The sequence below is a fragment of the Saccostrea cucullata genome, unplaced genomic scaffold, assembly GCF_032062105.1.
Source record: "Saccostrea cucullata isolate Sc308-1 unplaced genomic scaffold, CSIRO_AGI_Scuc_v1 ctg3941, whole genome shotgun sequence".
NCBI lineage: Eukaryota > Metazoa > Mollusca > Bivalvia > Ostreida > Ostreidae > Saccostrea > Saccostrea cuccullata.
In genome coordinates, this window is record NW_026939198.1 from 20,915 (window position 1) to 42,763 (window position 21,849).

General features: G+C 31.9%; 1 long non-coding RNA gene across 1 annotated transcript; it reads right to left on the bottom strand.

The window, feature by feature from the left end:
• Positions 1 to 2,052: 2,052 nt before the first annotated feature.
• Positions 2,053 to 9,461, bottom strand: LOC134252557 (uncharacterized). Its single transcript, XR_009988983.1, has 3 exons — positions 9,227 to 9,461; positions 4,980 to 5,040; positions 2,053 to 2,665 (listed from the first exon to the last, which is right to left on the bottom strand). It is a non-coding gene; the product is annotated as an uncharacterized LOC134252557 (long non-coding RNA).
• Between the last annotated feature and the right edge of the window lie 12,388 nt (positions 9,462 to 21,849).

Below are 21,849 nucleotides of genomic sequence, written 5' to 3' on the forward strand. Positions count from 1 at the left end.
TCATCCTCTTCTGTTACCTCTTAATTATGTCAATAACTAATTCTCATCCTTTTCCGTTACCCTCTTAATTACGTCAAAAACTAATTCTTATCCTCTTCCTTATCCCTCTTGATGACATCAAAAAACAAATTCTCATCCTTTTTTGTAACTCTCTTAATTATGTCACCGACTCTTATATTCTTCCTTAAACCTTTTGATTTTCTCAGTACCTAAATCTTATCCTCTTCCTTAACTCTCTTAATTATGTCAATAACTTATACTTTCCTCTTCCTTATCCTTCTTACTTAGGTCAATGACTAATGTTTATCCTCTTCCTAAAGGCTATTACTTCCTAAAGGCTATTACTTATGTCAATGACTATTTCTTATCCTTGTTCTTATAAGTGTCTTAATTATGTCAATGACTAATTCTCAATCTGTTCCCAAACCCTCTTAATTATGTCCTTGACTAATTATCATCTTCTTTCTAAATTCTCTTAATAATGTCATTCTCATCTTTAACTCTCTTAATTACCTCTATAACTTATTCTTATCCTCTTCCATAACCCTCATAAATGCACAATGACTACCGGTAATTCTTATCCTCTTCTATCAATCTCTTTATTATGTGATTAAGCTTCTTAATTATGTCACTGACTTTCTCTTTTTATTCCTTAACACTACTAATTACGTCAATCACTAATTCTCATTGTCTTCCATTAACCCTCTTAATTACCTCAATGACTAATTCTTGTCCTTTTCTGAAACCCTCTTAATAACTTCAATAACTTATTCTCATCCTTTTCCGTAACCCTCTTAATTATGTCAATAACTAATTCTCATCCTCTTCTGTTACCCTCTGAATTACATCAATAACTACTTCTTATCCTCTTTCTTACCCCTCTTAATTTTGTCGACTAATTTTCATCTTATTCCCTAACCCTCTTAATTACATCCTTGAATTTTTATCCAATTCCTTAACACTCTTAATTATTTCATTGACTTTCATCCACTTCCATTACTCTCTTAATTACGTCACTTAGTTTTTTTTTTATTCCTTAACACTTCTTATTACATCAATCACTATTTCTATTCTCTTCCTTATCAATCTTAATTACTTCAATGAATAATTCTTATCCTCTTCCTTATCTCTCTTAATTACGTCAAAAACTGACTCTCATCCTTTTCTATAATCCTCTGAATTATGTCAATGACTTATTCTCATCCTCTACCGTAACCCTTATAATTATATCATTAACTTATTCTAATCTTCTTCCGTAACCCTCTTAATTACGCCATTAACTTATTCTTATCCTCTTCCGTTACCTTCTTAATAATGTCAATAACAAATTCTTAACCTCTTCTTTCACCCTCTTAATTATGCTAATGACTAATTCTCATCCTCTTCCGCGACCCTCTTAATTATGTCGCTGACTCTCATACTCTTCCTTAACTTCTTTATTATCTCAATACTTAATGACTAATTCTTATCCTCTTCCTAAAGGCTCTTAAATACGTCAATGACTAATTCTTATCCTTGTCCTTAACACTCTTAATTACGTCCTTGACTAATTCTCATTATTTTACTTAGTTCTCTTAATAATGTCAATATCTAATTGTCATTCTCATCTCTAACTCTCTTAATTACATTAATTCCTATCCTCTTTAATTACAGTTTCCTTGACTAATTCTCTAATATTTGCAAAGTTTTCTTCAATTCTCTTAATAATGTCAATATCTAATTGTCATTCATGCGTATACTGTTGAAATACATAACTCTCGCTGAAAATTACCTCCATAACTTGCTGTTAAAATACATATGGTTTACCAATGGTTTCCGCAATAGAAACTTGCTGAAACTGAGGTATACGCAAGGTTTCAGATGCGTATACGGTTGAAATACATAGTACCAATGGTTTATAGAAACTTGCTTTACTTGAGGTATACATAGGGTATACATATAGGTTTCCGCAACGGAAACTGTAGTATTGACTACACAATTTAGCCCTGGTTTTCAACCAAAAGTCATTTCCCCCTGAATTCTCATATTGGAAAAAACAACAACACACTAACACTAGTTATCAAAGAATATTTAATGTTATTACCAACATTTACATACGTCGGGTTGAACATTTTTCTCTTGCATCATAAACATTTTTACAGCTAAGTCCAAGCCCTCAAGTCACGACAGGAGGACAGAGAAAATGTCTGCATTTAATGATGTCTCATATATCAGAGATATAATCTTGCGAGAGGAACTTAGAACTGCATTAATACTGCAATCATCAACTAAACCTGAATTCGGTTTATGCAAGTCTAGTATTATCAAGGAAATGTAAAATTACTTGGTATAATAAATGCACAAGTTCACATCATAAGTAGCCAATAAGCACCAAGGTGGATTCCTTTGTTAAAAATTCATTTTGTAGTCCATCATCAACCAACAGAAAAGTCCCTGAGTGGTTCTCATTTTTTGATGACCCACTTACACTTATCATGCTGATGCTAGTGGTGGCTGCATGTTTTCGGAACTGTGCAACACATCACTGTAGTCTGCATGTATGACCTGTTCCAGTTTCAGTTGACTTTAAAAATATCAATGCTTGAGTATAGAGAGACTTGTTTTCATCATTGGAGAAATGATATCATGTTCAAGTTGGATTGATCTGCTCATCAGTTACTTCAACCTATTGAAAATATATATAAATATAGTTTAACAAAATCCCAATCTAAATAAAACAACATGTTAGATCCTCTCGCATACTCGCTACACAACCTCTAACAACATCCCATAGAAGGTCACGTCAGATGTCAAATACGGAACAACTCTAGACTTATTCGTTCCAATATATGAAATACAATAATTTTGCAGTTGACTATTTGATTGGTTAATAGAATTTGACCTCTGACATGACACTCTACAGGATGTTGTTAGATTTAGGCAGTATCTAACATTTAATATTAATTGGATGGACATAGTCCCTAATGCCGTTCTAGTAAAAGCTTTTGTTTGATTAATTTCACATTTTAAGGTGGAATATCCCTCTGATAAGAGAGATAACTCTTCTGATAAGCGAGATAACTTTCTTCAGACATATTGTCATGAAATTCAGTGAATTATCATGTCAGAGTTTACAAGTTTCATTCATGGGAACCATTTTATGGTCAACTCATTCAAACTTATTATATGGTACAAATGTTGATTTATAGTTTCTATTGCTAGTATGTACATTAATGATTTACAATAATTTACTTAAAACATTCATACTCAGTTCCTTTAAACAGTGTAAATTGAAAAATCTCTATCTCTTAAAGTATAATTCTTTTAATTGTACAGAAATTTCAGATGCAGTATTGTTTATAAACATTTAATTAATATTTTGTTTCATTAAAAAATATTTTCAAGGGCGATAATGGAACGATAACTGTTGTTTATGTATGCGTGTTATTTTACATGCACAGAAAACAATTTGTAATTGTGATTTAAAAAGCAGCGCTTCAGTATGTTTTCTAATTGGAATTAGATAGGTATGAAAGTAAATATTATTTTTATATAAACCTCATATTTCTAATTTAATTGTGAGATAAAAAATAATAAATCTTTCTATTTACCATATCAAATTTTCTTCACATTATGATTTGACATATTATTCATTTCTGAAAAAAGTAAGCAACGCTTCATACTTCAAACTATTTTCCATTTGAATTTAATGCTATAGTTGTTGCTGAAAATCAATGTCTGGATTTTTTAAAAAAAAGTCGTGAAATTTGGAGCAGAGGGATATTGCCCCTTAAGCATTTTTTTTTATCAGAATGATTAAAAATGAAATCTAAAAATTTATCAAGTGTAAAATATCATTAGTTTATTAAAGATGCCTCTTTAAAACACTTGACTAGGGGTAATGAAATAAACAAACTTGAATTTATTTAAATGTACCTGAATATATATGCATACATTTGTTCCTGATTTTCAGAATAAATTAAGGATTTTTCTTTCATTCTACTTGTTCATCAAAATATTTTTTTATTTGAATAACAGCTAGAGGCCCATAGACCTTATAGGTATCATGTAACAACTTTCACTCAATTGAATTTGGTTCGTGTTTTAAACAAAAAGCCATGAAATTCCAAATTTTGAAAGATGCACCATTGTTTTTCATGATTATACACTTAGCATGCTTACTTTGGTTACTCAATACACAAGGGTAGATCAGAGTAATAAAGATAAAATGCAATTCCATTTTAAAACCACCAGTTGTGTACCCCACCCCACAGGAACCACTAACCCTGGGGCCACACATTTCAAAATTTTCTAAATGTTATCTTAAGTTTTTTTCATCATAAATGGTTGATTAATTCCAAAGAGCTATATGGACCAACCCTAGTACTAGAACCCCTGACCTTGGGGCCATGAATTTCATAATTATGGTAGATGACTCAGTGCTCATTACAATCATGGCAACAGTTTGACTGCTTGATGTCCAGGAGTAAAAAAGAAGGGGGGGGGTGTCATAAAATTTACAAATTTTGTTCCCCTTCATTGTTGGTGCTTTGTACCAAAATTGGTTGAGCGGTTGCAAGGAAGAAGCTGAAAATGTTCAAATGTCAACACACGACAGACTAACACAGATAGTAATAGGTCACCTGTAAATAGGCCTGTTTATAAATACTTATTTTAAATAAATCAGAGAATTTTAGTAGGTGGCTCGCAAAATGAGACTTTCTAAGAAAATGTTAACATCTGTTAATTTGATGGAAATGCCGAACATATCAAGATATCATATAAAGCTTAAAAAGTAGAGGAAAGCAGCTTACACCCCCCCCCCCCCCCCCCCCCCCCCCCCCTTCCCCCACAACACACACTCTGACAACCACTGACTATGATAAATAGAGAGCTTTAAATTATACAGTAAGATTAAGAAAACAATAGAAAATAAAAACATAAACTTTGTGCTTTAGTCCTTAATTTCCTAAAATAGAGTTACATAAGTTCTATTATACTTTTTTAACAGAAGTATTCTTCATCCTCTCTTAGTTTTCAGATGATTTGTTCCATGGATATCTGAAATTAAAATTGATCGAGTTAGTACAGTACATAACAGTAATAACTTTTTTGTTTTTAGCATGAGCTCAGAAAAGTCCCAAAATCCACTTGCATGCCCATTTCCTTGCACCTGACATATAGTGAAAATTCTAATGGACACATGACAAAGAAGAAAAAATGCATGATTGGAAATTGTATCATTTTAAAATGGACACAGTCACACTCTGGTCTAATTCTAAGTGGCAGTCCTATCAGGCTATCTCAACCTCAATTTACAAGATTTTTAAATGCAATTATATCTGAGAGTGAGAAAAATTAAATAAGTTATAATTTTCCATAAAAGCAAGACTACATCTAAATTATGTTTGTTTAAGATATGTAGGCCTTCTCCGATTCAAAATTATAATTCATTTAATAATTAATTTCATTTAATATTCTATTTCACATCAAGGAAAGATCATTTGTATAATAACACAGAACTAGGACTCTTCGGTGGCCATTTTTGAAAACTGATTTAATTAGTGATAGAAATATGGCAAATGGTAAAAAGCTTTAAACAGAAAGATTACAAAAATCTTATTTGTGTATCAGTCATTTTATCAAGTCAATAAAATTTAGAGATCATAAAAGTATTATGTCAAATTTTCATAATGTGTCACATTGCCAGTGGTTAGAGTGACACGCCTAGAGTTGGGGAGTAAGAGCTGATTCCTACATCACGGGTCTGAATCCAATGTAGTACATGTACATAGAGACTGGTCCCTCTGATGAGACTGTTGGTGACGTGTCCACATTAATAAAAAGTTCTCTAAAGGGTAACAAATAAATACAAGTATATGACTGTATAATGAATCAATAAATGTAACTTAAGAAATTGAAAATGGCCAACTGCCCATTTCATCAAGCTCCAGCCTATCATTATAATACACACTTCAGGTAAATACTGTTCTGTTCATATCAAGAGAATAATTTTTATGGTTGTGATTTCTGATGTATTTAGAAACTGCACCACATTTAATACACAAGGTACAATAAAAGTATGGTATTTCTAATGAACAATTACACCATGCACACTACCGGTAAATCAAGTTTTAGGTTGCTAAAATAGTGTTAATTGTTTCATATAGATCAAAACATGCACATGTGTCAGCATGAAATTACAATTGATCTATTAATTTAAAATAAATATCATTTTAACATTTTACGTTTAATTAATGATAATTATGCCTTGTAAGAAAAGATGTTTATGTATCTTCGTGTATAACTATTTTGTTCACGTACGACAATGTTTCAAAATCATAATGTATGGTATGAAACTTAATAAAATACTTCAACTTGAATAATGTGAGGCATTCTGAAAATTATCAAGTCACTTTCATATCCCAAAATCTGCAAGTTCTCAGGAATTTTACTTTCATGACTATACAACATGTACAAATTGGCATTTCACAGTGATACAATACTACACGATGGTAACAGGTCCGTTCGCCCGATCTACTTGTTCGCCGGAGTCCGTTCGCGCAGGGTCCGTTCGCCCAAGAATTTCTTCGCCCAAAATCTTGTTCGCCCTATTAAAGTTTCGCCCAATACTTATATATTATATATATATATTCTATATATATATTAACTTATTTGAAATAAAGATTAACATACATGTAATTTTTTTTCCTTTACGAACTTGGATTATTTTTTCTGAAACCAGGAACAATGTTTATTTAGTCTTAATTAATTTTTCATATGATTCTAATGCATTTATTAATGATTTGGTGTTTGCACTATAATTAATCAGATGACTAATCTCAATGTTAATTGGGGGGATACACCCGTGTTGTTTTTACGAATTGCGCTATGTTTTGAAAACAATTAAGGGACTGCGCTATGTTTTGAAAACAATTAAGGGAATGAGACGTTAATAGATCCCTTATAGAACTGAGCAGCGGATCCTGAAGGTTTTACCTTTGAAGAATCTCCCTTTGATCTCAAAAAAAGATTTATAAGAAGATGGAAAATGAAAATTCAACATTCAACTGTCAACCATGGCAGAGGTCAACCCCCCGTGCCTGTCCTGTGGGAGAGAAGTACGTCCGCGACAGCATGCCATCAGCTGTGATGCATGTGAAGGTTGGCAGCATCGCCTGTGCAACACTGGTAAGAATTACATTTATTTTACAACAACTTTAATAAATGAAATTATTTAATAGTTCTAGTTTAGAGGAATCTAGCAAAAAATGTGATATAGAAATAGAAATAAATAAATAAACAAATATTTATCTTTTACCTTTTTGTAATTAGCATACACATTTCTTTTGTATATATTTATTTTAACTGAATAAAAATAAATAAATTAAAATAAATAATTAATCAAATTCCATGCAATCAAATCAAATAAAAAAAGGAGAAAGAATAATGCAGATTTCATTGTTTATTATTTACCAATGAAGGATATACTTGTATTAATATTTAATTAATTTATTTTTTCATGAATATATATGTGGAATATTAATTTTTTTCGTTACTAAACTTGAGAAAATTTGGGATGCAAGTCATATATGTAGTCAACAAATATAATATATAAAATGATATGTCAAATTGAGTAAAAATAAATAATAAATTACCAAAAATTCAATTTCTCAAAATCTACTGAGTAATTTTGTATGTGAAAAATACTCCAAAAATATTAATAAAATTAACATAACATTGTCGACAACAAATTTAAAATATTTAAGAAACCTTGTATTTTTATTTTTAAAATAAACGACACCATATCTCCTTCATAAGTGAAATGCTACCATACGTACCTTCCCTTTTTTTTCTTCTTTTCATTGTATGTTTATTGTCATACTTTGCACATATGGTATACTGTATCATTTATGCTATTGTATCATAATCATGATAAAAATATTGATAATTTTAATTACAAATATGATGACTATTTTATATATTGTACCTGGTGTATCATACTGATGTTGGTTTTGGTGTGAGTCCAATAAATGGACTTGCTTGCTGATTATTAAACAGAGCATTTAATTAAATGTGATGAAATAATATTATTCAGCATAGTCTTAGTACATTTATAATTTCAATTTTCACTTGGTTCATAAGTTGAGGCAATTGCTATCATGTGTAATTTAAATACATATTGTAAAATATGAATATATTGAGGAAACTTTAATTTTGTTGGCAAATTCATAGATGATAACATGATATTGTAATATTAGTCTTTTACACATACATGTCATAGATATGCCTGGATATTGTTGTTAAGGATGAAAAATATCAAAGTCGTAGTTTTTTTGTGTATTTACATCTTATCTAGCTTCTATTGAACAGGGTATGTAAATATATAAATGATAAAATGATATAGTAATATTATTAGTATATGTACATTTCATTTGAATCAGTATCTGTAATTGTAATTGGAATATGGATAATTAACAGAGTAGATAAATCAAAGAGTGGTAAGCAATTCTAGTATATTTGTTTCGAACAAAAAAAATGCAAACTTTAAAATTTTCCAGGGATATCACTACAACGGTACAACGATGTAAAACATGGTAGGGAGGAGCTCCACTGGTTCTGTGGACCATGTGAGGCGAGGTATTGGCCAGCCGACCCACCAGCTGATGTTGACCCTCCAGTCCAGCCAGCCGACCCACCAGCTGATGTTGACCCTCCAGTCCAGCCAGCCGACCCACCAGCTGATGTTGACCCTCCAGTCCAGCCAGCCGACCCACCAGCTGATGTTGACCCTCCACAATCAGTCAGTATTATTTCGAATGTACCAAAAATGTAGAAAAAAAATCATTTTATGATATTCTACATCAAATCTGGGCGAACGGACCCTGTGCGAACGAAAAATTGGGCGAACGAACTCTGGGCGAACAAAAAATCGGGCGAACGGGGTATCGGGCGAACAATTTTTTGGGCGAACGAACATGGAACCCTACACGATGGCATTCTCCCAACATGATGCCCTCTAACACAATGGCATTTTCCCGACATGATGCCCTCTAACATGTCTAATATTTACGATTCTAGACTGCACGTATGTTAAAAATATATTCAACCCCTTCCTCGGCTGTGCAGCACAGTCTTCCATCAATAATAAAAACAATTCAGCAAAAAATAAATGTAGGATTTAAGAAACTACTCCTGCGAATAACAGTGAACACATCCAGCAGTTATAATGAACAACAAAGCTCACCTTTTCTGAAAGAACATAAGCGTGGGGGCAAATCTTTCGATTTTCCGAAAAAGTAAACACCGGATACAAGTTCATAACGATATTATCCTCTAAAACCAACCTACATTTAAAATTCCGGAATACTACAACACGTATTTTTTTTTTTTACATGATTGGGACGATGCAGAAAAACATATTCTATTAATCATACGAAAACATGCAAGATAAATACAATGATAAAAAATGCATGCGGCCGTTTTAACAGCACTTAATTATACGTATTACAACCTAAGCTGAGAATGACTTACAAGGCGCTTTTTCAAAATAATTATAACTGTACAATGGCCGATTTGAATTTTTGGAACGCGCCGTTTTGACCCAACTTTATTCTTACGATTGCAGACAATAAAAACAAAAATAAAGGTGCTCTGAACTGTAAGAAATAACTACCTGTATCTAATCTGTCGTTTGAGGTGCCTTTCTTCTGTGTGGAGTCAAAAGATCTTCTCATCTCTGTTGTTTTTCTTGAGCAAGTTCTTGGTGTTTTCTTCGCCATTTTGTCCCTCTTTTTTCTACTAAAAATCTAACCAATGAGAGAGAAGCATTCTATCGCGATACGCCACCTAGTGATTGAATGTCAGTCTCTACGGAAAATTCAACTTAGTTTTTGAATTTCTCTTTTGGCAATATATTTTTTTTTTTTACCTTTTCATTGCCGACGTCTTTGCATTTATGACAACAGAATGAACATGTCAGTTTTCAATGCTTAAATAAAATTGATCATGGAATTGAATTTGGGTATAAAACCGTATTTTAAGTCCCTTATTATCTATCATGATTATGGTAATTGTTGAAACGGACTGTCCAGATTTTTACAACATGGACAAATAGATTGAAAATCATATACACAAGTACTTAGATTATTGTGTAAAAAAAAAAAGTATACAAGTAAACAAAGTTATGCTGATGGCATATTATCCACAAACAAGAGCGATTTTACCCCTCCCCTTTTCTAGTAAGCGATACGAATTAGCTGGTTAAAACTTTATCACAAGTCTGAAAATTTATGTTTATATGTTTTTTTAAAATCTTAATCTACGGAATACATTTTTATTTGTATCCTAAAATAGAATAGGTAAATTAACAAAGTACATGTAAGTTTATAATCATTGTTATATAGTGAATTATATAATGATTAATTTTGACCTTCGTAACTTAAATAAAACGACGAAAAAAATTACAAACTTTATGTGTATTAGAATGTGTTGTATGAGTCTCTGTCTCTCTCTCTGTCTCTCTCTCTCTCTCTCTGGTATTGCTTTTTATACCTTTGTGAAACTCAAAAGCAAAATTGGGGTTATAAGAATTATTAATCAATTGTTAAAAATTTCCATCTCAGAAAATATCTACATGTACAATTTTAAAATTGTAAATAGCGCTACTTCTCAGCATTAGATGATGAACAAAAAATTATGGGTTATTACTCAATACAGAAGATACGGAAACTCTTAATTTTGCGGTCAAATTCATAAATGATATCATATAATAGTAGTCATAGTCCTTTACACATGTCATGTATATTGTTGTTTACTAAATGTATTTATCTCTTTTTTTTTATCTTTTCCTTATTATTGTAATAACCTCACACTTTTCTGTTTTGGACTCTAAATTAGAAATAAAGCGTTGTTTTATTGTGTACTTAGAAATAACCTAGAGAAAAAAGTTATGAAATAAAACTCATAGACTTTGTTTTCATTAGGTTGCGTGTCATCGATCTCTAAATATTTTCAATATTTGAAGTTTACAATGGTGGCAAACAAGGAATACCATTAATTGTCGATTTTTTTGTGATTGCCGATTTTTTTTATGGAGAAATTGTAAAATAATATTGAAATTTTTAAAATAGTTTATTGAACTAGCAAATATTCTCCTTACCTGTAGATTATTTTTATTTATTAGATTGATCTATAGATAAATATCTGAGAGGTTTTTCCTTTTTTTCTTTTAATCACCAACACATGGTAAACTTAATAGCTTAAATGAAACATTTTATATAAAATATTTTATAAAACAATCTTATTTGTTTGATTTACATGTAGGTGAAGTTTTATATATATATATATAGTGTGTGTGGAATTTTTTTTATTATTTTTAAAATTTGAATGTTCAGACACCTTGGGGTCATTACTAGTGACTATACTGTGTATACCATGTATTGTATGTATATATTACGCCTGGTCACAGCCCATTGTTCCTCTAAAGGTAGAAAAACCTCTCAATCCACATAGAATATACAAAAAATACACCAACACGGTAGCAGGTGTCTTCGCGACACGTGTCTCCCCACCTGTGGCACGTGAGGACAGGTGCCCGCGAGTGGGGTTCAAAGAAAAGGATAGAAAATTTGATCAACTTACATACTACTTTTATTTAAAAAAAAGGGTTTTCTGAATCACAAATATAGCACATTATACATCTCAATACGAATATAATTGAACATATTACTAAAAAGTATAGGTACCGCGTTTTCAGTAATATTGCATTAATTAACATCACGAAAGCAAGATATTTGAAAAAATAAATAAATAAAATGCCTACACATAACTTGCAATCTAATTAAAATGAGATTTTCCATTCGCTCACAGGGTATTGTTTCACAAAAACAGACTTTTTACATTAATAAGTCTTCCTCGTGCGTGCGAATAAGCATTTGGGTAACAAATGAGACGATTTAATTTTAATTAGATTGACATAATATGCTGCAGATCTTAAGAACCATGGCATCAATTGTTCAGGACATGTTTTCTTACAATATTTACCCACGGCTTTCGAATAAGATTAACGCCTGTTAAACGAATAAAATGTATTCATGAGAACGGAGATAAAAATACATATATGTAGATATTAAATCAATGTAATTATAAAAAACAACTAGTAACTATTGCACTATATATCCATGTTGAACACTGAATAATAAAAAGGCTTCCTAGTCAGTATGTGTTGTTAACAAATTGAATTATTGAAATGATAATTTTCCATTCAAGATACATGTATATAAAGGAATTTAAATGCAAAACTTGCTATCTCAGATAATGTAAACGTTCGCTCTCGTAATTATCTGTATTTCATGCACCATGAAGACACACTAATTTTCTTTTTTAAACAAATTAACATTAAATGTAATTGTAGACAGAGGAACCTTTATATATAAACCTTGATTTGTTCTCATATACGGAAGTAATATTTTGTGAAAATAATGTATGTTATGAAAAGAATTAATTCCCGAGGGGGAGTCTCGAGTTGGGTAATGTAGAAAATCCTGGTGAGGGGAATCGATTTTGTTTAAAAATGATATTTTTTTAATTCCAGCACAATATGAAATAAATTAATATGAAGCAAGGATCTTGTATAAAGTGCTTATCATTGATATCAATATCGGTATGTGTAAGTTTACACAGAGCACATCTCAAAATCTGAATATGAAGTAGTAGATACCTGGTATTTAAAAATAAAACCATTTTCTAAAATGTATAAGTAAATAAAAATATTATATGAAAATTTTCTACCCTTTTGAAAAAAAAATATAATAAAAAACAGTTTCAGTTCGGTTTCTAAAAAAGCATGCGAAAACCATACAGAATCAAAATCAATAGTAAAGATAATATGAGTTGATTTTTCTACCCTTTTGAAAAAAAAATAATAGAAAAAGTTTCAGTTCGGTTTCAGCATGCGGAAACCATATGGAATCGAACTCAATAGGGAAAAAATCATTTGAATTGATTTTTTTACCCATTTGAAAAAAAAAGAAAAGAAAAAGTTTCAGTTCGGTTTCAGCATGCGGAAACCATATGGAATCGAAATCAATAGTTTCCGGAAACTGAAACCTACTGAAACTAAAAAGTATCGTTAAATGTATATTTTATTAAATTTTACATTGGTTTCCGTTTTGCGGAAACTATTTGGAAACAAACCTAATAGTTTCAGCATACGGAAACCCTACAGAAACTTGCTGAAACTATTATATAGTTTCCGCATTGCGGAAACCATACAGGAAACTTCAACGCCAAGTTTCAGCAAGGTTTCCATATAGTTTCAGTTTTGCGGAAACTGGACTTTTCACCCAGTGGGAAAGTCAGTTATTATGATATAAGTCCAAACACATTAAATTACATAAGTATTTACAAAATACATGACGAAGCATAATGAAATTAATATTTTAAGCAATTCATTATCAATGAATATTTCCTACATAAAAAAAATAACATTCATTTAGGAAACTGGCCCACTAATAAAAATTAGCACATCTTGAGAAATAATCATTTTTTTAAAGAGATTTCTTTTACTTTACTTAAGTCATTATTCAGAAAATGCAAAAAGCACAATTTAGTTTTATATATTATTAACACACTACTTTAAAAATACCTAAATTTGATGTTGACAAAAAATAGAATTTATATCAAGAAAAATTGAAATCTTGGAAATGATATGTCTATCAAAAAGTGAATAGGTTGCAGAGTCACTTGAAACACAGGCAACTGAAATAAATGTATCAATTTTTTTTCACAATGCAAGATCATTTATTCCAATGACATACTCCTGATAAGTGCAATAGCACTGGTCCAATTCATCCTCCTTTAGTTAAGGATTCCGGGCCTGTGCAGCTAACAAAAATATGCAGCAATCTGACTAGGCTGCAACACCTCACTAGCTTTAAACCTTTTACTTCCATCAATGTTACAAGAAACTCTCATGCACAGGATGAAAAGTCTAGTTTCCGAAATGAAAACAAGAGGCCCTGAAACTTGGCGTTGAAGTTTCCTGTATGGTTTCCGCAATGCGGAAACTATACAATTGTTTCAGCAAGTTTCAGTAGGGTTTCCGTATACTGAAACCATTAGGTTTGTTTCACAATAGTTTCCACAAAACGGAAACCAATGTAAATTTTAATGAAACGTCAATTAAACGATACGTTTGAGTTTCAGTAGGTTTCATTTCCGGAAACTATTAATACCCAGAGGTCCATATGGTTTCCGCAAGCTGAAAACTGAAACTTTTTCTACTTTTTTTTTTCAAAAGGGAGAAAAATCAACTCATATGCATATGTTCTTTTTACTATTGATTTCGATTCCATATTGTTTCCGCATGCTGAAACCGAACTGAAACTTTTTCTCTATCAATTTTTTCGAAATTTAGAAAAATTTTATATCATCCTTACATTTATTTACTCATTTAAAAAAGAATAGTTTTATTTTTAAATATCTAAATTAATTTCAGATTTTGGTATGTGCCTGCTCTGTGTAAACTTACACATACCGATATTGATATCAATGATAAGCATAATTATTATACAAGATCCTTTCTTCATATTCAATATATAAAAATTGTTTATTTCACATTGTGTCGGAATTTAAAAATATTATTTTCAAAATCGATTCCTCTCACAAGGATTTTCTATATTAAACTCAATACTCCCCCTCGGGAATTGTATGTTTTCAAAATAATCAATTTAATGGATATCATTTCAATAATTTCAATTTGTTAACGTACATATTGACTAGGAAGCCTTTTTTGCTATTCATTTATATATAGTTCAATAGTTACATTTACTAGTTATTTTTATAATAACATTGATTTAATATCTACGTATATGTATTTTTATTTCCGTCTTCGTGAAAACATTTTATTCGTAAGCCGCGGTTTTACAGCATTAAAAATATTTCAAGAAAACATGTCCTGAAAATTAAATCTTCCATTTGTTCCCCAAATGTTTATTTACACGAGGAACTCTTATATGTAAAAAGTCTGCTTTTGTGAAACAATACCCTGGGAGCGAATGGAAAATCTAAACATTTTAATTAGATTGTATATTATGTGTAGGTTTTTTTTTTTTTTTATTTTGTTTTATTTAACATATCTTGCTTTCGTGATGTTAATTAATGCAATATCACTGAAATTTAGTAATATGTTCAATTATATTCGTATTGAGATGTATAATGTGCTAAATATGTGATTTAGAACTTAGTTTTTTTTAAAAAATAAATTTAAAGTAGTCTGTAAGTTGATCAAATTTTCAATTCTTAACGTTGAACCCCACTCGCGGGCACCTGTCCTCACGTGCCACAGGTGGGGAGACACGTGTCGCGAAGACACCTGCTACCGTGTTGGTGTATTTTTTGTATATTCTATGTGGATTGAGAGGTTTTTCTACCTTAGAGGAACAATGGACTGTGACCAGGCGTAATATATACACGCAGTACATGATATACACAACTAGCCTTTTCTAATGACACCAAGGTTTCTGAACATTCAAAATTAAAAATAAATCACACTATATAAAACTTCACCTAAAATCAAACATGCCATATGTATAATGTGTTATGTAAAATATTTCATAGAATGTTTCATATTTAGCATAATAAGTTTTTATTTTATGTGTTGGTGATTAAAAGAAAATAGACAAACCTCTTAAATATTTATCTATCAATCTAATATAATAAAATTTATCTATTGGTAAGGAGAATATTTGCTATAGCTAGTTCAATAGACTATTTCAAAAATTTCAATATTATTTTACAATTTCTCCACAAAAAAAATCTGCAATCACAAAACGAAATCGACAATTAATGGTATTCCTTGTTTGCCACCATTGTAAACTTCAAATATTGAAAATATTTAGAGGTCAATGAACGCAACCTAATGAAAACTAAGTCTATTTTATTTCATAACTTTTTTCTATAGGTTATTTCAAAGTACATTAATATTAAAACAACGTTTTATTTCTAATTTAGAGTCCAAAAAAAAAGTGTGAGATTATTACAATAAGTCAATCAATAGCAAAACAATAACAATTATTAAAAGCAATTAATAATCCTGTATTATAAAGGAATAAAGAAAAATTTACATATGACATGTGTAAAGGACTATGACCACTTCTATTACATGATATCATTTAAATAAATTTGCCTGCAAAACTAAGAGTTTCCGTATCTTCTATATTGAGTGACCAATATTTTTTTGGTTCATCATCTAAAGCTGAGAAGTATGGAGATTTACTATTAATAAACTGATTTTTTTTTTTTGGGGGGGGGGGGGGGGGGGGGGGGGCATGTTTGACGATTATATTTTTTTTTACATGACAATGTTATAAAATCAAAATGAATTTTACATCTACATAATCGATCCCCACTTTAATTTGTAAGCTGTGACAGGAAACTCCTAGATAACAAATAGACTTGTACATTCATGTTGATATTTTCTGAGTAGAAAATTTTCAACAATTGATGAATAATTCTTGTAACCCCAATTTTGCTTCTGAGTTGCACATATGTGGTTAATATGCCATCAGCATATCTTTGTTGACTTGTATACCATTTTCTTTTTTCTTTTCTTTTCTTTTTTGTTTTTTTTTTTACACAATAATCGAAGTACATGTGTACATGTGACTTTAAATCATTCTATTTGAAAACATTAGGACAGTCGGAGTCCGTTTCAACAATTACCATAATCATGTAATAAAGGTCTAAAATTCGCTTTTTAGCCCCTTCGATTCCATGATCAATTTTATTTTATCATTTAAAACAGTTCGATAATTCTGTTGCCATATATATACAAGGACATTTGCATTTAAAACGTAAAAAAGAAAAATTGCCAAAAGAGAAATGCAACCGTAAAGAATTTGAATCACTAGGTGGCGTATCCCTTCAGAATGCTTCTCTCTCATTGGTTAGATTTTCAGAGAAGAAAGAAGGACAAAATGGCGAAGAAAACACCAAGAATTTGCTCAAGAAAAACAACAGAGATGAGAAGGTCTTTTGAATCTACACTGAAGAAAGGCACCCTAAACGGCAGATTAGATACAGGTAGTTATTTGTTACAGTTCAGAGCACCTTTATTTCTGTTTTTATCGTCTGAAATCGTAAGAATAATGTTGACCTAAAATGGCGCGTTCCAAAAATTCAAAATGACCATTGTACAGTTGTAATTATTGTGAAAAAGCGCTTTGTAAATCATTCTCAGCTTAGGCTGTTATACATATAATTAACTGCTGTTTAAATGCATGCATGTATTTTGCACCATTGTATTTATCTTTCATGTTTTTCGTATGAATATTAGAATTTCTGCATTGTCCCGATCATGTAAAATTTACATAATTTAAAAATTACAACGTGTTGTAGCATTCCGGAATTTTAAATGTAGGTTGGTTTTAGAGGATAATATCGTTATGTGCTTGTATCCGGTGTTAACTTTTTCATTTGGAAAATAGAAAGATCTGACCCCACGCTAATGTTTTTTTCAGAAAAGGTGAGCTTTATTGTTCATTATAGCTGCTGGATGTGTTCAATGTTATTTTCAGAAGTAGTTTCTTGAATCGTACATTTATTTTTTGCTGAATTACATTATTATTGATGGAAGACTGTGCTGCACAGCTGAGGAAGGGGTTCAATATATTTTTAACATACATGCAATCTAGAATCGTAAATATTAGACATGTATTAGGGCATCATGATGAGAGAATGCCATCGTGTAGTATTGTATCACTGTGAAATGCCAATTTGTACATGTTGTAGTCATAAAAGTAAAATTCCTGAGAACTTGCAGATTTTTGGGCTATGAAAGTGACTTGATAATTTTCATAATGCCGCACATTATTATGTTCCCCAAACGAAGTTGGGGAACATATTGTTTTTACTCTGTTTCTTATTAAGGTCTTCCGTCTTCAGCGGAAGACCTTCTTGTTATTCTTAGGTTTCTTTTCCACTATTTTGATTAAGGTCTTCCGTCTTCAGCGGAAGACCTTCTTGTTAAGGTCTTCCGTTTCCAACGGAAGACCTTATTGTTTTCGTTCGGGTTCTTTTTCCCTATTATTATTATTTTTGTTCTTACTGATTTTTGTGCAAGCGAGTTCTCGGAAACGGCTAGGTCGTTTTTCACGAAACTTTCAGATCTGATAGATATTGGTCTGAACCTTATTTGAAATTGTTTATATGTACGTCGTCACTTCCGGTCGTGAGATATGGACGATTTACTGATTTTAAGAGGGTCAGCTTGTCCGGGCAATCACTAAAAAACAAATGAAGATATTGACTTGAGATTTTCAGTGAAGGTAGAGGAAGGATTGCTTATTTGCTTTTTTGAGTCTATATCTTTCTAGCGCAAAAGGCGTTGAAGCTCATCTGAGCTCGTTATAATTATTATTTTTCTGACCATCAAATTTTGTGCACGTGATTTCTCGAAGACTACTGGATGGATTTTTATGAAATTTGCAGGAACAATGTGTTGCTATCTGCAGTTATTATATTCTGGAAATTTTTATGGAAATTCCTTTCTGGTGCCAGGTTACGGACAATTTTCTGATTTTAAATTGACATTTTGTTCGCGGATAATCTACAGAACGGTAAAAGATATCACTGTGAAACTTTCTGGGATTATAGATCGTGATAAGTACTATCCAAGACACGATCTTTTGTACGTCGTCTCTACTTCCTGTCGTAACGGCATGCACATGTAAAAATTCAAATTTTTGAACTTTTTTGTTTTTCAATATTTTCAAATCATATTTGTATGGTTGATAGAAACATTTCTTGTTAGGCTGAATATATAATTTGTTTGTAAATTGATGAATTCGAACTCGAGATATTAACATTCAAAAGTCTGAAGCGTGATCTTAATGGCGGCGGTCTCTGTCAATTCCGACATTTCGCAATAGGCGTTTACAGAGGCAGCCGAGCGTTTGCTTGAACGAAAGTAACATAAGGAGCAATGAAATGTGTAGGGATACTTGGATTGTCACGTCTTAAGTTCGTTGCAATTCGGTGTCAAACTACATTTATTATAGAAGGTCTACTTACAAGTCTTCTTTAATTGGTTTTGGTTGTTTCTCAAAGTAGAAATAGAAAAGAATTAATGTGCAAATGAAGTACAATATCCATATCTTTTGTTATGCATCACGGTAACACCTAGCTTAAATCAAAGTTATCATTAATAGTTTCTCAATTAATAGTTTCTCAAGAATGTAGTAAGTAAAAAACGTGACCACTGTTTTCTAATGCACACTTGTGTCATATTAAATCAATAGAAAGGACAACTGTTACAATAAGAACATGTTTTATTTTTAAAGATTATTTTTCAAAGACCGTTTAATTGACCTATATAAACATTTTATTTTCTCAATGCAAGTTATTGAACATAATTGAATCTTATTTCTTGACCCTCGTAGGGCGATCGAGGCATTTTTTTTCGGTGAAACATACCACCTTTTTCATAAAAGTGTAAGTAATCGGAATAGTCAACTTTCGTGAGTGAAAATTGAAAAATTAACCATTTCATAGCTGTTTCACTGCTTTAGTGTTATTTGCCAATATACGATTGATTGATTGATCGTATACTGTTTAACGTCCCTCTCCAGAATATTTCACTGATATGGAGACGGCACCATTGCCGGTGAAGGGCTGCAAATTTGGGCCTATGCTCGGCACTCAGGGCCATTGAGTAGGGAGGGATCTTTATCCTGCCACAGCTGCTGTGACACGGGGCCTCGGTCTATACCGTCTCATCCGAAGGACCATGAACATTCCAAGAGAAATTCGCTAAGATTTACTCGTTGCGTTTGGCGCGAAATTATGAATAGTGACCCTTCTTTCATAATTCCAAGACAGATTAACTTTTGGAGAATTATACGTACATACAAGTGAAGTAAGAGTAGTTGTTCAAATAGCGTAATCGATAAGCGTATTGGATTTTCACGCTAGTGACCCGTTTCAATTACCAGTGTGTCCAAAATATGTTTAATCCATTTTCAGCTCGATTTTATGGGTTATTTTTCGGAATCGGACGGAAGACCTACTCGTTGCTAGCAACGAGATCGTTTTAGTTATTCTTAGGTTTCTTTTCCACTATTTTGATTAAGGTCTTCCGTCTTCAGCGGAAGACCTTCTTGTTATTCTTAGGTTTCTTTTCCACTATTTTTATTATTAAGGTCTTCCGTCTTCAGCGGAAGACCTTACTGTTATTCTTAGGTTTCTTTTCCACTATTTTTATTATTATTATTATTATTGTTTTTTTTTTCTTACCGATTTTGTGCACGCGAGTTCTCGAAAACGGCTCGCTCGATTTTCATGAAACTTTCAGGACTGATAGAGCATGAAAAAAACTAGAACTATTTTTTTTGGTTTTGATGACGTCACTTCCGGTTTTGAGTTTTCCGCGTTTTAGTGATTTTCAGAGGGTCACTTTGTCCGGCAGTTTTCTGAAAAACCACTAAACGCAGAAGCATGAAATTTTCAGTGATGCTAGAGCAACCTTTGGAGAAGTGAATTTCGTATATCACAACCACCGGAAGTACGAAGCGCGGACTCTCGCTATGGCCCAAATATAGTCCTATCAAGAATTTCAAAATTTTTAACACTTTTTCTACGATAACTTTTTACCTTGAAATATTTTGTTAAAACATGTAGAACAAAAAAATATAGAATTCGGAGATCTTTCAAATGATACCTCACAAAAAGGGCTGGCCCCTTAATTCAGGGGCCGAGAGGGGCCGAATGTTTTTCCTTTATATCTCCAAAAGTATTTAGAATTTGTAATACGTCAAAGAGGCAACGTTGTTCAAAATGACAAGCTTAATCTACTGGCGTCGTCAAAATACGTCCGGCGTTGTCACTTCCGGTCAAACCGGAAGTAGTCGAAAAACACATTTTTTTTGCCGTTCTTGACAAGTTTTTGGGTTACATATGTCTCTGGAAGCATAAAAAATATTTTTCCGTGCGTCGTCGCCACTTCCGGTCAAACCGGAAGTTGCAAAAAATGACTTATTTTGAAGGTTTTGATGCAAAATTGAAATTATAAAGTCACTGGAGACTACTTAGCTCATTGCTTTCTTTTGTTCCGTCACTTCCGGTCAAAACCGGACGGAAGACCTACTCGTTGCTTTGCAACGAGCTTTGCTCTAGTTATTATTATTATTGTTTTTTTTTCTTACCGATTTTGTGCACGCGATTTCTCGAGAACGGCTCGCTCGATTTTCATGAAAATTTGAGGACTAATAGAACATCAAACAAAGCTGATATATAATTTTTTGTTTTGATGACGTCACTTCCGGTTTTGAGATTTACGCGAATTAGTGATTTTCAGGGGGTCTCATTGTCCATCATTTTTCTCTTAAATGCCTTTAGAAAGAAACATAAGATTTTCAGCGATGATAGAGCAATGTGTGCTCTTTTGTCACACACCACTCTTTTTCTCCGGAAGTGCCGCAGGTCGGCGCTCGCTATGGCTCGAAAAAAGTTCTATCAGGGATTTAGAAATTTTTGACACCTTTTCTGCAATATCTTTTTACATGTTAACATTTTGTAAAGACATATAGAATAAAACTTGTAGAAAATGTCACGATCTTTCGAAAAATATCAACGATAAGGGGCTGGCCCCTATGATGAAGGGCCAAAAGGGTCCGAAAGTTTTTCCTTTATATCTCAAAAAGTATTGAGAATTTGCAATACATTAAAGAAGAAAAGTTGTTCAAAATGTCAAGTTCTATCTAATGAGGTCGTCAAAATACGTCCGGCGACGTCACTTCCGGTCAAACCGGAAGTAGTAAAAAATTGCATATTTTAGCTGTTTTTGACAGGTCTTTAGGTATTATATGTCGA